Source organism: Juglans microcarpa x Juglans regia, chromosome 8S (genome assembly GCF_004785595.1).
Source record: "Juglans microcarpa x Juglans regia isolate MS1-56 chromosome 8S, Jm3101_v1.0, whole genome shotgun sequence".
Lineage (NCBI taxonomy): Eukaryota > Viridiplantae > Streptophyta > Magnoliopsida > Fagales > Juglandaceae > Juglans > Juglans microcarpa x Juglans regia.
In genome coordinates, this window is record NC_054609.1 from 18,124,982 (window position 1) to 18,142,854 (window position 17,873).

At 37.5% G+C, this 17,873-nt stretch overlaps 1 pseudogene; it reads left to right on the forward strand.

Annotated features, from left to right (window-relative positions):
- Nucleotides 1–1,204: 1,204 nt before the first annotated feature.
- Nucleotides 1,205–17,045, forward strand: LOC121244290 (annotated as a pseudogene).
- The last annotated feature ends 828 nt before the right edge of the window (nucleotides 17,046–17,873 follow it).

Here is a 17,873-nt window from a genome sequence, read left to right on the forward strand (position 1 = left end):
TCTATTGAGTGTCAACATGAGCAGAACATGGTATAAGGACAAGCCTTTGTTTTGGTGTGCCAAGCTTCACAGGTGTTTTACCTACAAAACACAGGCTTGGGTGGTAGTTGGTATGCAGTGCAAAAAGTGATAAATAGAAATGTATATGATGTTCCAACGGACCCATTGCTAGAAGAAGATGCATCTGATTCTAGCAATGTTTACGTGTACCAAGAGGACAATTTAAGTGATGGTTATATAAGTGATGGTTATATATTGGTCTAACTCAACTTACTACTATTCACAAAGAAATGAACTCAACTCAACATCCAAACGTAACCTTAATCACTGTCATGTAGTCTCTAGAATACCATATATATAGTATTGGACATGTGATCATATCTATGGAATATTGAGTCAACCAGCAACCTGCAGAGGGAGAGTCGAGCTAGACTGGCTAGCTTAGAGATGAAGCTTGCTTTTACATTTCTGCTATCTCCCAGAATATGACAATCCAAGTACCTGGTCCATTAGATACCTTTAGCCTTCTACACAATATGCGTCATAAACTCAATTGATTTCATTTTAGCAAAAGCCTGATCTTTCCACCTCCAGTTGCAAGCCAGGACTTTGTGATTGTTAAAGGTTTTGATGAGTATTCTGGCTGAAAACAGATTATGTAGAAACAGGTTTGATTTGATCGAAAGAGAAGAATTTGATACAAGTACGGGGAAAAAAAGGAATTATATTGCCTTGTAGAAACACGGTTGATTTGGTTGAAAGTGAAGAGTTTGATACAGCTATGAAAAAAAAAAGAGTTGATATGGGCATGGAAGAGAGGTAATTTTCAGAGTTGGGTTGTTAAAAGAAAAAAGAAATCCTCCAAATTCTTGTTTTACTCTTTAATAATCTCGAGTGTAACAGAGATAGACATAAATATATAAAGTAAGTCGTCCTACAACATTTATTGCTCATTTCGTAATGATCAAATCTCTATATGGACAATATTAAATAGTATTGTATGTAAGATTTACTTTACATGTCTATCTATCTTCTACTTGAATTCTTCAAATTCATATTTGAACTTGAGGGGACCTTTATCTTGATGTCAAACCCAAATGTCATTACTTATTTTTTTTACTTCAAAAAAATGTTGGAATCATACGAAATTTGTGCGCTCTGGATGGAATTTTGAAAAGTCCAATTGTGATGAGTTAACTTTTACATGAACTCACAAGTTAGGAAGAAAAATCAAAGTGGGCCAATTCTACCACCAGTGAACTTGCAAGAAACTGAGGAAATAACAGATGAGACAGTGACATCTACACTCAGAAGTGCACTAAGCTCCCTTTCATCCCTTTAGGCACATGATGGCCACTGGCCTGCTGAATTCGCTGGCTCCTTGTTTTACATTCCACCCTTGGTACGTACGTACGTTCTGATCAAACCCTTAATTTTAAATTTTTAATACAAGGTTGGTTAATTTAATCTTTGTTTTATTTTTTTTCCTTTTTCCCAACTTTCACCAAGTATAATTAAATATATAATTTCCATAAACATATATAATATCTTAACTAAGATATTTTCTTAATTTAATTTGATATCGATGTTATTACCACATGCGTGCAGGTAATGTCGCCGTTGTGTGAACATTACTGGGGATCTAAGTCGTATTTTATCATTAAATCACAGGATCGAAATTATCCGATACTTGTATAATCTTCTGGTTTGATCTCACGTTCAACTTTACTTGTTTTTTGCCAACAAAAATGGATAGGAAGTTTATTCTGAGAAAGAAAATATCCATATTTGTTTGTGTTTGTTGGACAGAACGAAAATAGAGGACGGAGTTTCCATATAGTTGGTCACAGCACAATGTTTAGCTCAAGTTTGAACTATATTGCCTTGATGATACTTGGAGAGGGGCCTGAAGATGGTGAAGATAGGGCCATGGCTAGAGCTCGAAAATGGATCCTTGATCATGGTGGTTTAGTGGGGTTGCCATCATGGGGAAAGTTTTGCATGGGTCTCGGTATGAACATTTGTTTGAAGTTCCAACTATATAACTCTATTTACTAAATCAGATACGTTAGTAACTAGAAAATCATTATTAGTTTTTCATGAATGATGGTCCTATCAGCTCGCTGACACATGAAATTAAAGCACTTGTGGAAAGGAAAGAAATTATTAGAGTGAAAACAAAAATTAGCGAAAAATATATGGAGTACTCCATATAGAAGTATCACATCTAACTAGTTTGAGTTATAAAAAAGAGTAATGTTAATCATTTTATTCATCGTCCTCTTACCATCCCGTAATAAGATGTTAAATGATTGAAAAACTGTTTTTAATGCTTCACTTGTCTGGTAATAATTTAGGTGTTGCATTTGAATATTGAACTGAGTTGAGATAATAAAATATTATTAGAATATTATTTTTTAATATTATTATTATTTTAAGATTTGAAAAAGTTAAATTATTTATTATATTTTGTATTAGAATTTGAAAAAATTATAGTGATGAATTGAGATGAATTTAGTAACTAAACGTACTCTTAATGTCACATCCAAGAATATTGAGAGGATCGATGATGGTTAAAAGTATAATAAATAGCATGTAATTGAAAAAAGTTAATCTCCATGTTGTACTTTAAATGATTATGCTAATATCTTGATTTCATTTGTATTTCCAAAATTACATTTGTAATGATCTACAGGAAGTTTATTAATTGTCTTTTTTTTTTTTTTTTTTGGTCAAGTGAAAACTCAAATAATGCCACCTGATCTCATCATGTGTATATAGGTACTAGGAACGTATGAATGGTTGGGATGTAATCCATTATCCACAGAGTTCGGTTAACTTTTGTGACTAAATGTCTCTTTCTTCGTTTTTCTTTTCTTTTTTTTTTTTTTTAAAAAAAATTGCACCTTAATTGTACAAAAAATGCAGGCAAAATGTCATGCCAAGCTCGCTTAGTTTACATGCCAATGTCTTATTATATGGAAAGAGGTTCGTGGGTCCAATCACTACTGAGTTGGTTCATTCACTAAGAAAAGAGTTATACAACGAGCCATACAATCTAGTTAACTGGAATAAAGCCAGGAATACAATTGCAAAGGTTTGTACGATAGACAATAATCTTAATCTTTTTTGTCTTTCCTTTTCTTTTTGCGTCAAATCTGCCTAGCTAGATCATAGACTTTCAAAGGTCTCTATTTCATCTGTAACAAGATAATCCTCCGCCATAACCGAGGTTATCCATCGATAAACAACTATAAAAACTCATTCAAAGTGCTATTGATAACTAATATAGGAGGATCAGTATTATTCACATCCTCTGATACAAGATTTGGTTTGGGGTTTTCTTCTCCATTTAACCGAATCTCTTCTGAAGCATTGGCCCTTTTCAATGTTGAGAGAGAAGGCACGAGATGAACAGAGATGAACAGATATCTATGCATTGGATGCGTTGAAAAGGTAAATATTAATTCGTACATATATTTCAATTCAATCAATATGAAAACACATTTTCTAGAGCAAAATATTTGTTGCATGTGTTAAGAAAGAACTATATAAATTTTCTAAAGTTAATTGTTTTCTTTTAAAAGGTGTTGTGTATGATGGCCCGCTGGGTTGAAGATCCAAATTCGGAGGCATACAAGCTCCATTTAGCCAAACTTCTAGACTACTATTGGGTTGCAGATCAAGATGGCTTAAATCATTACTAGAGGGATATTTGGGTCCTCTTCCTACCAGGCCCATAAGCAAGTCTAGTTCGCCATTTTGACCTACAAGGCCCACAGCCCAAGGACCCAGGGGAGCATGATATCAACAAGGGGAGCAACATCATTGGCAAGGTGATAACGCCCCAAGATGAAGGCAATTATCATGAGATGGATAACCCCTATAAATTAGAGCAGTTATCTCATTGTCCTTTGTTAAGGGATAATTAGAGATAAATGCAGGGAATGGATGACGGTAATCGACAATGCAATCATAGAACACAACTTATGTGTCAACCTAGAGGCAAAAAAGGTATGCCAAAAAAGAAAGTCTTTTAGTACAGAGAACTGCACTACCATAACTAAAGAAATAGACCGTCTGTTAGCAGCGGGGTTTATAAGAGACTTACTATCCAAAATGACTCTCCAACATGGTACTGGTAAAAAACAAATGGGAAGTGGAGAATATGTGTGGACTTCCTCGACTTAAATAAAGCCTACCCAAAGGACAGTTTCCGCTTCCATGGACTGATGTCATTGTAGATGCTACCACGGGGCACAAAGTTCTAAGTTTCATGGATGCATATTTAGGGTACAGTCAGATTCGAATGAACAAGACGAATGAGGAGGAGACGACATTCATCACCGATAGAGGCCTTTACCGTTACCGAGTAATGCCCTTTGGGTTGAAAAATGCTCGGGCCACATATTAGAGGTTAGTAAATCAAATGTTCAAGGGCCAGATTGGCAAGACCATGTAGGTATACGTTGACGACTTGCTGGTGAAGAGCGAGGAACCGGTGCAGCTCTTAGTGGACCTTAGAGAATCTTCTGCAGTGCTATGCAAGTACAAAATGAAGTTGAACCCTACTAAGTGCCCTTTTAGGGTCAACTTGAGCAAGTTTTTGGGATTTATAGTGTTAGAGCGAGGCACTGAGGCGAACACTGAGAAGATTAACGCCATCTTGAACATGGCGCTGCCACAGAGGATCAATGATGCCCAGCGACTGGCGGGAAGGATAGCCCCTTAAATAGGTTTGTATCAAGGTCCACGGACAAGTGCTTACGTTTCTTTAGGGTCTTGAGGAAGACACATCCATGGAATGAGGATTGCGACCGAGTCTTCGAGGAATTGAAGCAGTACCTGGCCAATCCTCCCCTACTAAAACAGCTCTACCTGGTGGACATCCTGCACGTGTACTTCACAGTATTCCATCACGCCGTTTCAGCAGTATTTTGCAAAGATGAAGGCATAACATAGGCTCCAATCTGCTGCACGAGTCGTGCGATGAAAGGCGACGAGGCTAGGTATCCGGGAATGGAAATGCTAGCATTTGCACTAGTAACAGTCGCCAGGAGGTTGCAGCTGTACTTCCAAACCAACCCCATTAAGGTACTGACGAAACACCCCTTGGGAAGATACTGTAGAAGCTGGACAGCTTAAGAAGACAAGTCGCGTGGTCGATAGAGCTAAGTGAATTCGACCTTGACTGCATGCTCAGAAGTGCAGTTAAAAGGCAAGCATTAGCAGACTTTGTCATTGAGTTCACCAATGTTCCAGCAAATGTTGAAGTAGCACCTACTGCCCGACCCTGGATGGTATTTGTCGACGGGTCAGCCTGCCAAAAGGGAGGAAGTATCGGGATTTATATCATTGGGGAGACAGGACATGAAGACTATTATATGACCACACTCGCTTTCAAGACTACTAACAACAAAGCAGAGTACAAGGCCTTAATAACAGAACTTTCAATCGCCAAGACTCTTAGTGCCAATGAGGTCGAAGCAAAAGCTGGCTCCTAGATACTTGTGAACTAAGTGACTGGAGCCTATGCCATGAAAGGGGAAAATTTTTAAAAAGTACTTAAACCAGGTATTAGTGATCCACGACCAGTGTGCTTACTTCAAATTAGAATAGGTCCCGAGGGCGAATAACACAATAACCGATAGGCTGGCCAAGGCCGCCTCTGTATAGGAGGATGTAGAGATGTCATGGGAAGTACAGAAGAAGGTGATTGAAGTTTCAGCAATTGGAAACCATGTGAATCAGGTAGGCCCTCAGGGCTAGAGTGGGCCAAAGTGATATGGAATACTTAGAAGCCGACAAGCTTTTGCAAGGGAAGGAGGCAACAAGGAAAATCAGAAGGAAAACAGTGCGGTTCATCAAAATTGATGGAGTCCTATATAAGAAGGGTTTTTTGGCTCCCTTACTAAGGTGCATCTCACCTAAGGAAGCACGATATATCTTGGCGGAGATGCACGAAGGCATCTGTGGCAACCACTTGGGCAAAAGGCCTTGGCAAGGAAAGCTCTTAGGGCAGGATACTATTGGCCCAACGCCTTAAGAGATGCGAAGACTTTCTCAAAGAAATATACACAATGCCAAATCAACGCCCTAGTCCCGCACTATTCACAGAAAAAACTACTCTCTATCACTGCCTTGTGGCCCTTTGCCCAATAGGAAGTTGACTTGGTCGGCCCTTCCCCATAGGGGAAGGAGGGATAAAGCATATAATCATGGCAGTAGACTATTTCATGAAATGGGTAAAAGCAGCCCCTCGCGACTATCACAGCGAAGGTCGTGACTAAGTTGCTGTGGAAGAATATCGTGTGTAGGTTTGGCATCCCCAACAACATAATCTCCTACAATAGGAAGCAATTCGACTCATATTATTATAAAGAATAGTCCCGAGAGTTGGGCATCCAAGTAAAATACTCGTTGTCTAGGCACCCACAGGCAAACAGACAAGCAGAATCAGCGAACAAATCCTTGCTGGGAATATTAAAAAAGAAACTCAGTGATAAGAAAGGAGAATGGGTGGAAGAACCCCAATAAGGAAACGCCTTTCACTTTGGCCTTCGGGAGTGAAGCGGTCGCCCCTGTAGAAGTTGGCTTGCGAACACCCCAAACCAGTCACTTCAACCCAGTAGACAACAAGAAATGCTTGAAGAGCATCTCGATCTATTAGAGGAAGTGAGAGAGGAGGCGGAAGTCCAAAATATCCTCAACAAAAGGAAGGCTGAGCACTACTTCAACCAATGGGTCAAGCCCAGATCTTTCAGAGTTGGCGACCTAGTGCTTAGGGAGATGCATGACAATCCAGGGCGAGTGAAAGCTTGGCCCACGATGGGAAGGCCCCTACATAGTCATAGCGTGCAACAAGCCAGGCTCCTACCGCCTCAATGACAGTCAAGGAAATGAGTTGCAACACCCATGGAACGTAGAATACTTGAAAATGTTTTATCCCTAGGAAGTTATTTTAAAGAATTTATTTTTCACTTTTCAAGAATGTATGTTTTTAACAAAATACAAATCAATAAAGCAGATGGAGATTCAAGTTAGCCACCAGTATCGAGTCTAACTCGTGGTGAAAACAAATGAGCGTGGAGGTGAAAAGACCCTATGACCCCCCAACAATTGGCCACCAGTGTCGAGTCTAATTCGCAGCACAAACAAGTGAGCGTGGAGGTCAAAAGACCCCACAACCCCGCAACAGTTAGCCACCAATGCCGAGTCCAACTCATGGTGCAAACAAATGGGCATGGAGGTCAAAAGACCTCAGACGCCCAACAGTTAGCAACCAGTGTCGAGTCAAACTAGCGGTGCAAACAAATGGACGTAGAGGTCAAAAGACCCCACGACCCCCGAGCTTTTAGCCACCAGTGTCGAGTTTAACACCCGATGCAAAACAAATGAGTGTGGAGGTCAAAAGATCCCACAACCCCTAGCAGTTAGCCACCAGTATCGAGTCTAACTCAAGGTGCAAACAAACGAGCGTGGAGGTTGAAAGGCCCCTCAACCCCCAGCAATTAGCCACCAGTGTCGAGTCTAACTCGTAGTGCAAACAAACGGACATGTAGGTCAAAAGACCTCACGACTCCCCAACAGTTAGCCGCCAGTGTCGAGTCTAACTCAAGGTGCAAACAAACAAGCGTGGAGATCAAAAGACCCCTCAACCCTTAGCAATTAGCCACCAGTGTCGAGTTTAACTCGCAGTGCAAAAAAATGGACATGTAGGTCAAAAGACTTCACGACCCCCAACAGTTAGCTGCCAGTGTCAAGTCTAACTCGCGGTGCAAACAAACGGGTGTAGAAGTCAAAAGACCCCACGACCCCCCAACAGTTAGCCACTAGTGTCGAATTTAACTCACAGTACAAACAAATGGGCGTGGAGGTCAAATGACCCCACCACCCCTAACAGTTAGCCACCAGTGTCGAGTCTAACCCGCGGTGCAAACAAACGGGCATGGAGGTCTTCCCTTACTAGAGAAGCTTAACCCTTCCCCAATTAGCACAGACTGGGTAGTCTCGAAGATTCATCTCATTGACGGGATACTCCCAGTTACTACCGGAAACAAAAAATAATTTGTTTTGCCACTGCTTGGCATTGAAAACTACAAATGTTGCCCGACAATGGCTTCACCCTGTAGAATGCTAGAAATTCTTTCACTGTCAAATCTAGGTAAGTATCCCCCAAGGGCTCCAAAACCATGCAAAAACCTACGTACAAACACAAAAGAACACAGGCGTGCGCATGAAGCTGGGCGGGGGCTAACCACAAGAAATCCAAAACGTCATGGATAGAAAGGGAATTGCAACCCATGCGTCAAGGCACTCATTGTAAGGGCCACATCGCCTGTGAACCCTTCTTCGTCAGTACATCTCGCCCTAGGAAAGGAAAGTTTCATCGAATCTGAGATTCGATAAGTGGACCTAAGCTTCACCAAATCCCGCTCAGATAGGGTGGAATGCCAAGAAAAACCCTCAAAAGAGGCAGTGATTCGACTAAAGGAAGATTCAATGATATGGGAAGGAGAGCCCCTCGCCGGAGTTGGGTTGAAAGAATGGATAGGAGTATGGGAAGAACCATGGCTAGCCATTGTGAGAAAAATAAGTTCTTGAAGTTGACACTAGTAGAGGGCTCGAGTAGGGAGAAGAAAAGATAGAAGGAAGAATAAGTGCAAAAAGAAGGAGTACGGACAATAGTAAGTGAATCAAGAAAGATTAGGAAGGGTAATCATGAGGGTTCTTGGAAATCCGAAAGGTTGGTGACAATTTCCATTTCTTCCAAATAAAGGATGTTAAATTAGCGTGAACGTCTATGGTTAACATGGGTTACGTTTTCAAGAATAGGTTTGAACTTAAGCCCATACATTATCACGCATGGACCCTCAGACGGGGTAGGAAAGGTCGAAATCTGGCTAACTGATTACCTATTGCAAGCCGGTGGGGTAGGAATATCACATGGGCGTATAAGGAGCGAAACTATTGAATTTCCTATGTGTTGACACAAAGAAAATTAGCAAGATAACTGGAGGGGATATTTGGGTCTTCTTGCTACCAGACCTATAAGCAGACCCATATTGCCATTTTGACCTACAAGGCCTACAACCCAAGGGCCCACGGGAGCATGATATCAACAAGGGGCAACATCATTCGCAAAGTGATTATGCAAAGATGAAGGCAGTTATCCTAAGATGGATAACTCCTATACATTAGAGCAGTTATCTCCTCCTCCTTTGTTAAGGGATAATTAGAGATAAATGCAGGGAACATATGGTTATTGACTTCCCAAAGACTCCCTGTGCATCTCTATAAATGGTACACAAAGGTAACAAAAATTCTCTTAAATATTATTGAGATATTATATATTGACATTAGTTCTCTAACTTTGCAGGTCGTTCGAGTGGTTGGTAGTGAAAAACAAGTCCTTTACAATTACTGTATACTTAAATCATTACTCAATAGTACTCAACCCTGAACCCAACATTTGAAGATTTTATCTTCTACACGAAATGTAAGGAATGATGCCTGACTTGTGTGATGCAAAGCTTGGGTTGTTAGACTTGGGTTGCTGTTTTTGCTATTCAAGCTATTCTAACTCGTGATCTAAATGAGGAGTATAGGCAAGAATTGTGTAAAGCGCACGATTTTATAAAGGCTTCATAGGTTGAAATATTTTTCAAAGTTATCCTTAATTCTTTTAAAAAAAATGAACGGTGCCTAATTTTATTTTTAAGAGTAGTGAGATGAGATAAGAAATTGTGAGAGTTTTGTAAATAGTAATGAAATTGCTTGAGTTAAGATGCTTTAATTTTGAGAAATGGGAGAGAACATTTTGAGTAAAAATATTATAAGGTTAAAAAATTGTTTGGTTATATTTTTTTAATGTTATTTTTGTTTCAAATTTGAAAAAGTTGTATGATTTTTTGTGTTTTGTTTTGAAGTTTGGGAAATTTCTATAGATTTTTTTTGTTTGGAGATTGATTAGGTACTAATGATTAGATTAAAAATTTGAAAATTTAGAACTGAAAAGTAGTTTATGTTTTAGTGATGTTTGGGAAAAAAATGTGAGAAGTTTTGAGATTAGATAAGAACATCTCTGTTGCCAAACAAGGCCTTGGGCCTACAAAAGATGTTAAACCTAAGATTAAAAACCTATCACTTATCTATACAATTGCACTACAAGAAGAAAAAGTAATTATATGTTTCCTTAGTATTTGTCGTATTTTCATCCTAACATCAGAGTTTTCGCCCTTATATATAGGTATGTAGAGTGCACTTCGATCGTCAACATTTCAAGAACTTGCACTCTTAAGGAAACTCTATCCCAAGAACCGAAGGATGGAGATAGACAGTAGCATTTCGAAGGCGGCTCAATACATTCAAGATGTGCAAGAAACTGATGGCCTCATGGTAATTAATCATACGTTTTTCCCAAATCATATTTCTCTATGGTACATGGTTTGCTATAGCAGGATTGATTGCTTGCGGAAGAAACTACAAAAACTGTGCAGCATTACGAAAAGCTTGTGAGTTTTTTATATCAAAGCAGTTACCAAATGTTGGCCTATGGGGAGAGAGTTTCCTATCAAGCCACAACAAGGTATGAACAATTTGTTTCAGATCAAGCCATACCCGAAAAAGGGTCATGAAATTGAGTTTATTTAATGTGAAACAGGTATGGATGAATATAGAAGCTAGGCAACCCGTGAGAAAATGTTGTCCAAACTGCATGGGCTGTGTTAACACTCATTGACGCAAGACAGGTTATAACTAAGGCTATAATTTTCTCATTGATGACCAGATTTACATAAAAAAGTAAAATTCTTTGTGGAAAGATCAGGAAATATCACACCATAAAGACCTAGCTATTCGTGTGTGTGTTTGTGTGTGTATATATATATATATATATATATATATATATATTATATTATCAGTGTAAGTGACAAAATATACCAGGCCTATAGTGTTTTCTTGGCCCAACCCAAGGGAAAGACTCATCAAGAGTGAAGAAAGAGAAAGGAAAGAAAGAGAAAAATGGCTAAGCGAGAAGGGTGTTAGGAGGAAAATGAGGGAAGTGACATAAACGAAAGGGGATGGGACATAAAGTAAGAGGGGGGGACGATACGACTTCAAGAACTTTTGGCCAGACTTCTCTTGGAAGGCTTATTCAACCTCACGATAGGAGCTCTCACAACAAGATCTCCATAAGAAGATAATCATCTGATATCTATTGTACAGTGAGGATGAGAGACCATGAAAATTTGTAAAACAAGCTTATTATAGTGGACCCTCCCAACCTCCCCAAACCCCTGTGAACGTAGGCCTAGTACCATGTCTATCTCTCTTTATTTTCTCAATATTTATTTACTGTTCACTGTCAAGAATGTATGCACAGACACCATAGAGTCGTACTGTACCACCATTGGGGGCTCCACACCACACTGATTGAGGCTCAAACCACCTTAGCGGGCCGGGAATAGATTTCTCTCTCCCTCATGTCTGTTGTGCCGATTTTAGGCGTTAACAATCAGCACAAAAAGTTTTCAGATTTTGAATTTCTTTCTTTTAAAAAAATGTCAGTGAGCATAGTTTGAAGTATGTAAGTATACATTGAATCACTCGAAGTTTGAGAGGTACTGATATTTTATGGCAACTACGCATGCTCTTGGAAAAACCAATATTAATTACACCCCTTTGTCTTGTAGATTGTTGGAATATCCAAAATCTAATAGATGAATTAGAGTTAAAGTCTCAAGTAGCCAAACAGAAGGCTTGATAGTTAAATTAGTTATGCCAGATGTCAATAGTTGATTAGTATTATTGATCAATTTAAAGTGTATAAATAGAGTCATTTTGTACAGAGATAAATATTGAAATGAAAGATAATTTTTTCAATCCAGAATACATCTCGTCATTGATCTGTTTTCTTTTTACTTTTCTATACAACTTCACATGGTATCATTGAGAATAAACACTTTTCCGCTGCTTTCTTGATCTTTCTTGCTTTACAATGTCTGATAATCTTGAGGAAAACTCTTCTATGGCACACACTCCTTCATCAAATGCCTCTGTACAGAATCTTTCTGATGATTCATCCAGCTGCTACTACTTGCATCCGTCTGATAATCTTGGTGTACTTCTGGTTTCCGAGATATTCACTGGTGAGAATTACATTGCATGGAGTCAATCTATGTCAATTGCTCTAACAGTGAAAAATAAAATTGCCTTTGTTGATGGATCTTTGGTTCAACCTATAACTAATGATCCTTAATCTTCGTGTTGCTTGGCAAAGAGCCAACAATCTTGTTCTATCTTGGCTCATGAATTCAATTGCCAAAGAAATCCGTGGTAGTCTTCTTTATTTTACAAATGCCTTTGATATCTGGGAAGAACTAAGAGTTAGATATCTTCGAAGTGATGGACCAAGGGTTTTCTCTTTGGAGAAATCTTTAAGCTCTATCTCTCAAAACTTGAAATCTGTCACTGAATATTTCAGTGAATTCAAGGCTTTATGGGATGAATACATCAGCTACAGACCAATTCCCAGTTGCAGATGTGGGAATCTTGATCATTGTTCATGTAATATTTTGAAGAATCTGACAGATTGACAACAATCAGATTATGTAATGGAGTTTCTTGTGGGTCTTCATGACTCTTATTCTGCAGTCAGAAGTTAACTATTGCTTCAATCTCCTTTACCATCAATGAGCAGAGTGTTTTCTTTACTTTTACAAGAAGAGAGCCAAAGGTCTTTGACTAATGCTATTGGTATTTCCATTGATTCACAAGCAATGGTTGTTGAACAATCATCAAGAGCAGTTTCAACAAATAGCACTTGATTCACAAAGCAGAAAGGAAAGTCTGATGCAATTTGCTCTCATTGTGGTTATTCGGGTCACCTTGTTGATAAATGTTTTCAGTTAATTGGATATCCTCCTAGATGGAAGGGCCCAAGAGGAAAAAGATTCAATTCTACACCAATTGCAGCCACGAATTTTCAAAAATTGCCCACTGCAAATAATACTACTATTTTGGAACAAAATTCAAGCAATCCCAACATAATTTTCTTTGAAGAGCAAATACAAAATCTGCGCACTCTTGCAAATAACCTTTCCAACTCAAACATAAATTCTAATGCAACTGCTAATGTTGCATCTACTTCAGGTATTTCCTTTTCTTGTAATACAGTTTCTTTATCAAAGAATCAATTCACTTGGATTCTTGATACAGGAGCAACAGATCATATGATCTGTTCTCCTCTTCTATTCGATTCAATTGTTTTGCCTAAAACACCTTCCAAGGTTCATTTACCAAATGTCCAAACAGTTCCAATTATCTTCACTGGATTTGTCAAATTTTCTCTTGATATCATTTTACACAATGCTCTTTATGTTCCATCCTTCAACATCAATCTTGTTTCTGCATCGAGATTAACTAATGACAATTCAATTGGATTATTTTTTCTTCAATCCAAATGTATCCTGCAGGACCTCAGCAAATGGAGGATGATTGGGCTTGCTGAAGTTCAATCTGGTCTATACCATCTTCAAAAACCATCTGCTCAAGCAAATAATGAAATGCTTTCAAGTTCAATTGGTTTACCTTCTAGTTCTTTAGTTGAATCTTGTACTGTTAATTCTGATCTATGGCATTTTCGTTTAGGCCATATTCCAAATACAAAAATACAACTCATAAATAGTTCTGATTCTTCTGTAAAGGCTACTCACAATAATGTCTGTGAGATTTACCCATTAGCTAAACAGAAAAAGCTACCCTTTCCTGTATCAAACAATCAATCAAATAAAGCCTTTCAATTGGTTCACATCGATATTTGGGGACCCTTTTCTATTCCTTCATATTCTAGTTATAGATTCTTTCTTACTATTGTTGATGATTACACAAGATTCACTTGGTTATTTTTAATGAAAACCAAAATAGAAACTCGAGCAATTCTTACCAACTTTCTAGCTTATGTTCATACTCATTTCAACACTAATATTCAAACTCTTAGATCAGATAATGGCCAAAATTTTAATATGCCTGCTTTCTATCAAGAGCATGGCATTATTCATCAATTATCATGTGTTGAAACACCTGAACAAAATGGAAGGGTTGAAAGAAAACAGCAACACCTATTGAATGTAGCTAGATCTCTCATGTTTCAGTCAAAACTACCTTTATCATATTGGACAGATTGTGTATTAGCAGCCACACATCTGATAAGTCGTACTCCATCATCCATTCTAAATAATCAAACACCATACCATCTTTTATTTCAAAAGCCACCAAACTACAACTACTTCAAAGTCTTTGCTTGTTTATGTTTTGCTAGTACAATCACAAGCAACCGAGGCAAATTTCAACCAAGAGCCACAAAATGTCTTTTTCTTGGTTATCCACCAAACATAAAAGTGTACAAAGTACTTGACTTAGCCACTCTCAAAACTTTTGTATCTCGAAATGTAGTTTTTCATGAATCTACATTTCCCTCTATTCCAGATAAAACTCATACACCTTTTGTTTTTCTAGATTTTCCCCAAATATATGAACCAATCTTCTGCATTCCAGACAAGACAGTTTCTATAACTTCTGTTTCTACAAATTCACATTTTACAACTTCTGTTCAGGAATCTTCAATTCCTGAAAATCCAATTGCTGTAAACAATAATACTAATAGTCTTAGAAGGTTTGAAAGAACTAAGCATTTACTTAAATACTTGCAGAATTACTATTGTGGTAATATGACTAAGATTTCTTTAGCAACTCAAGCACCTTCAAACTATTCTTTATTTGGTAAGCCTCATTCTATATTCTCCTTCTTATCTGATTCCAAATTGTCATCTAAATACAAAGCTTTCATTACTGCTATTTCATCCACTTTTGAACCCAAAACTTACAAACAAGCCAGCTCAATTCCTCATTGGCAAACTGTCATGACTGATGAAATTAAAGCTCTTGAACATAATAAAACTTGGGATCTTGCAATTTTGCCTCCAAAAAAAACTGCTATAGGTTGTAAGTGGGTATATAGAGTGAAATTTAAGGCAGATGGAAGTGTTGAATGGTACAAAGCTAGACTAGTAGCCAAGGGCTATAGTCAACAAGAGGGGCTTGATTTTTTTGACACATATTCTCCTGTTGCAAAGATGACAACAGTTAGAGTTCTTCTTGCTATTGCAGCAGTTAAACAATGGCATTTACATCAGCTTGATGTAAATAATGTCTTCTTGCATGGAGACTTAAATGAGGAGGTTTATATGCAATTGCCACCAGGATTTTCAACTCCAAATGACCCTCGGGTTTGTAAACTCAAAAAGAGTTTATATGGTCTGAAACAAGCTTCAAGGCAGTGGTTCTCAAAGCTGTCTTCATCTTTACTAAATTTTTGGTTTCAGCCAAGCAAAGTCATATTCAAGCCTTTTTATCAGACAAACATCAACAAGTTTTATGGCTTTATTAATATATGTTGATGATGTTATAATAGCTTCCAATAATCTTGAAGAAATAACTACTGTGAAAAGGTTTCTTCATGAATCTTTTACTATAAAAGATTTGGGTGAGCTAAAATATTTTTAGGCATTGAAGTAGCAAGATCAGCCAAAGGTATTGCTTTATGCCAACGGAAGTATGCTCTACATGTGTTGGAAGACAGTGGTTTCTCTGGCTCTAAACTAGTTGGCTTCCCTATGGAATCAAATCTGAAACTCACTACTAATGATCCAAGTCCTTTATTATCTGATCCTGCATCCTATAGGAGACTCATTGGCAGACTTCTTTATCTAACAATCACAAGACCAGACTTAGCATATGCAGTACAAGCTCTCAGTCAGTTTATGTCTAATCCTCACACTATGCACTTACAAGCTGCAGAGAGAGTCCTTTGATACATTAAGGCAACACCAGGTCAAGGCTTATTCCTAAAGGCTTCATTTGATTTGCATTTAAAGGCATATTCCGATAGTGATTGGGGTGGATGTATTGACACTAGAAGACGTGTTACTGGTTTTACAGTTTTTATTAGAAATTCTCTTGTATCTTGGAAATCAAAGAAGCAACCTACTGTAAGTAGGTCCTTGGCAGAAGCTGAATATAGAGCTTTAGCCACTACAACCTGTGAGCTTCAATGGTTGTTTTATTTGTTGGCTGATTTGAAGGTAAAGCATTCTCAAGCTGCATTACTATGCACAGATAGCAAACCTGCTTCAGAAATTGCTTCCAACCTAGTACATCATGAAAGAACAAAACATATACAGCTAGATTGTCATCTAGTTAGAGAGAAATTGCAAGAGGGTTTGATAAAAATCATCCACATTCCTTCCAAGTATCAATTGACAGATATACTAACCAAACCTTTCGGGTGTCTCAACTTTCATCATCTTATTAGCAAGATGGAAATGATAAATATTCATTCTCATCTTGAGGGGGGTGTTAGAATATCCAGAATCTAATAGATGAATTAGAGTTAAAGTCTCAAATAGCCAAACAGAAGGCTTGACAATTAAATTAGTTAAGCCAGATGTCAATAGTTGATAAGTATTATTGATCAATTTCAAGTGTATAAATAGAGTCATTTTGTACAGAGATAAGTATCGAAATGAAAAAGAATTTTTTCAATCCAGAATACATCTCTTCATTGATTTGTTTTCTTTTTACTTTTTTGTACAATTCTGTACAACTTCACATAGATTGTGAATATTTTTTAATTATTTAAATTCAGGCCGAGACAGATCCAACTCCAATTCATCGTGGAGTAAGGGTATTGATCGATTCCCAAACTAAAGATGGTGACTTTCCTCTACAGGTACTAACACTAATTTCATGTTTTATTTGACATTCAGCACTTATATTTACTTTGTTTTATCTTTCCTAATGGATGTTATATTTAATACGCCAACGTGCAGGAAATTATAGGAGTGTTTTATAGGTATGGTGGACTAAATTACGCAGCATTTAGAGACATTTTTCCCTTATGGGCTCTTGGGGATACCCAAACCGAGTTCTATTACCGGCATAATTGCCGAAGAAAGTTGAGTGGATGTAGTAATCTAAAATATTAAATGCGACTTTGACACGGTGTTCTTTTTATTAAAACTATTTTCAGATTCCATCACTATTGATGATATTTGTTTGATATATTATATCACTTTTCGGATGATGATGATATTGAAGATGGAGAGATATTGTAAATATTAAAAGATATGAGAACATTGTAAATTACTAGAGAAAATTACTAGAGAAAACTATTTTTAGAGAAAATATTTAAAATAAATAAATATTTAAAATTTTAAATATTAGTACCTGCAGTACTATGTGCGGCCTTTAGGCGCTATATATATCGATTTGGGTGAAGGTTTTCTTAATTACTTAATACTTTCTGCAAGAAAGATATATTTAATGATTATATTTCACTACATTAATTAATATTGTTCGTGAATATTGTCAACCTAATATCTAATGCAATGAGATTCAAATGTTATATTTATATCTTTAAATGAGAAGCAGTGCACCCGCCACGACCCCTACAAACTATCTTCGTTGCTTGAGGAAGCTGCAACCTCCGTTTCTCCCTAAGGTGGCTTGTCGGTATATAGTGGTGATTTTTCAGAGGAGAAATGTTATTTACCATCTATATATACACGACACACCATTATATAATTTATCATTTTTATCTTTCTATTTAAATATATATAATTTATACATCATTATATGTGTTTTTAAATAAAATGATAAATCACATGTTAGTATACGATGTAAGAGATAATAAGTAGAATTTTTCTTTTTAGAGAGAGAGAACTTCTCTCTGGTCTTGTCAACAAAGAAGCTAGCTAGATTGTACAATACAATGGGTTAATTGTCGATGCACTAATTTGCAATTGCCCTATTTC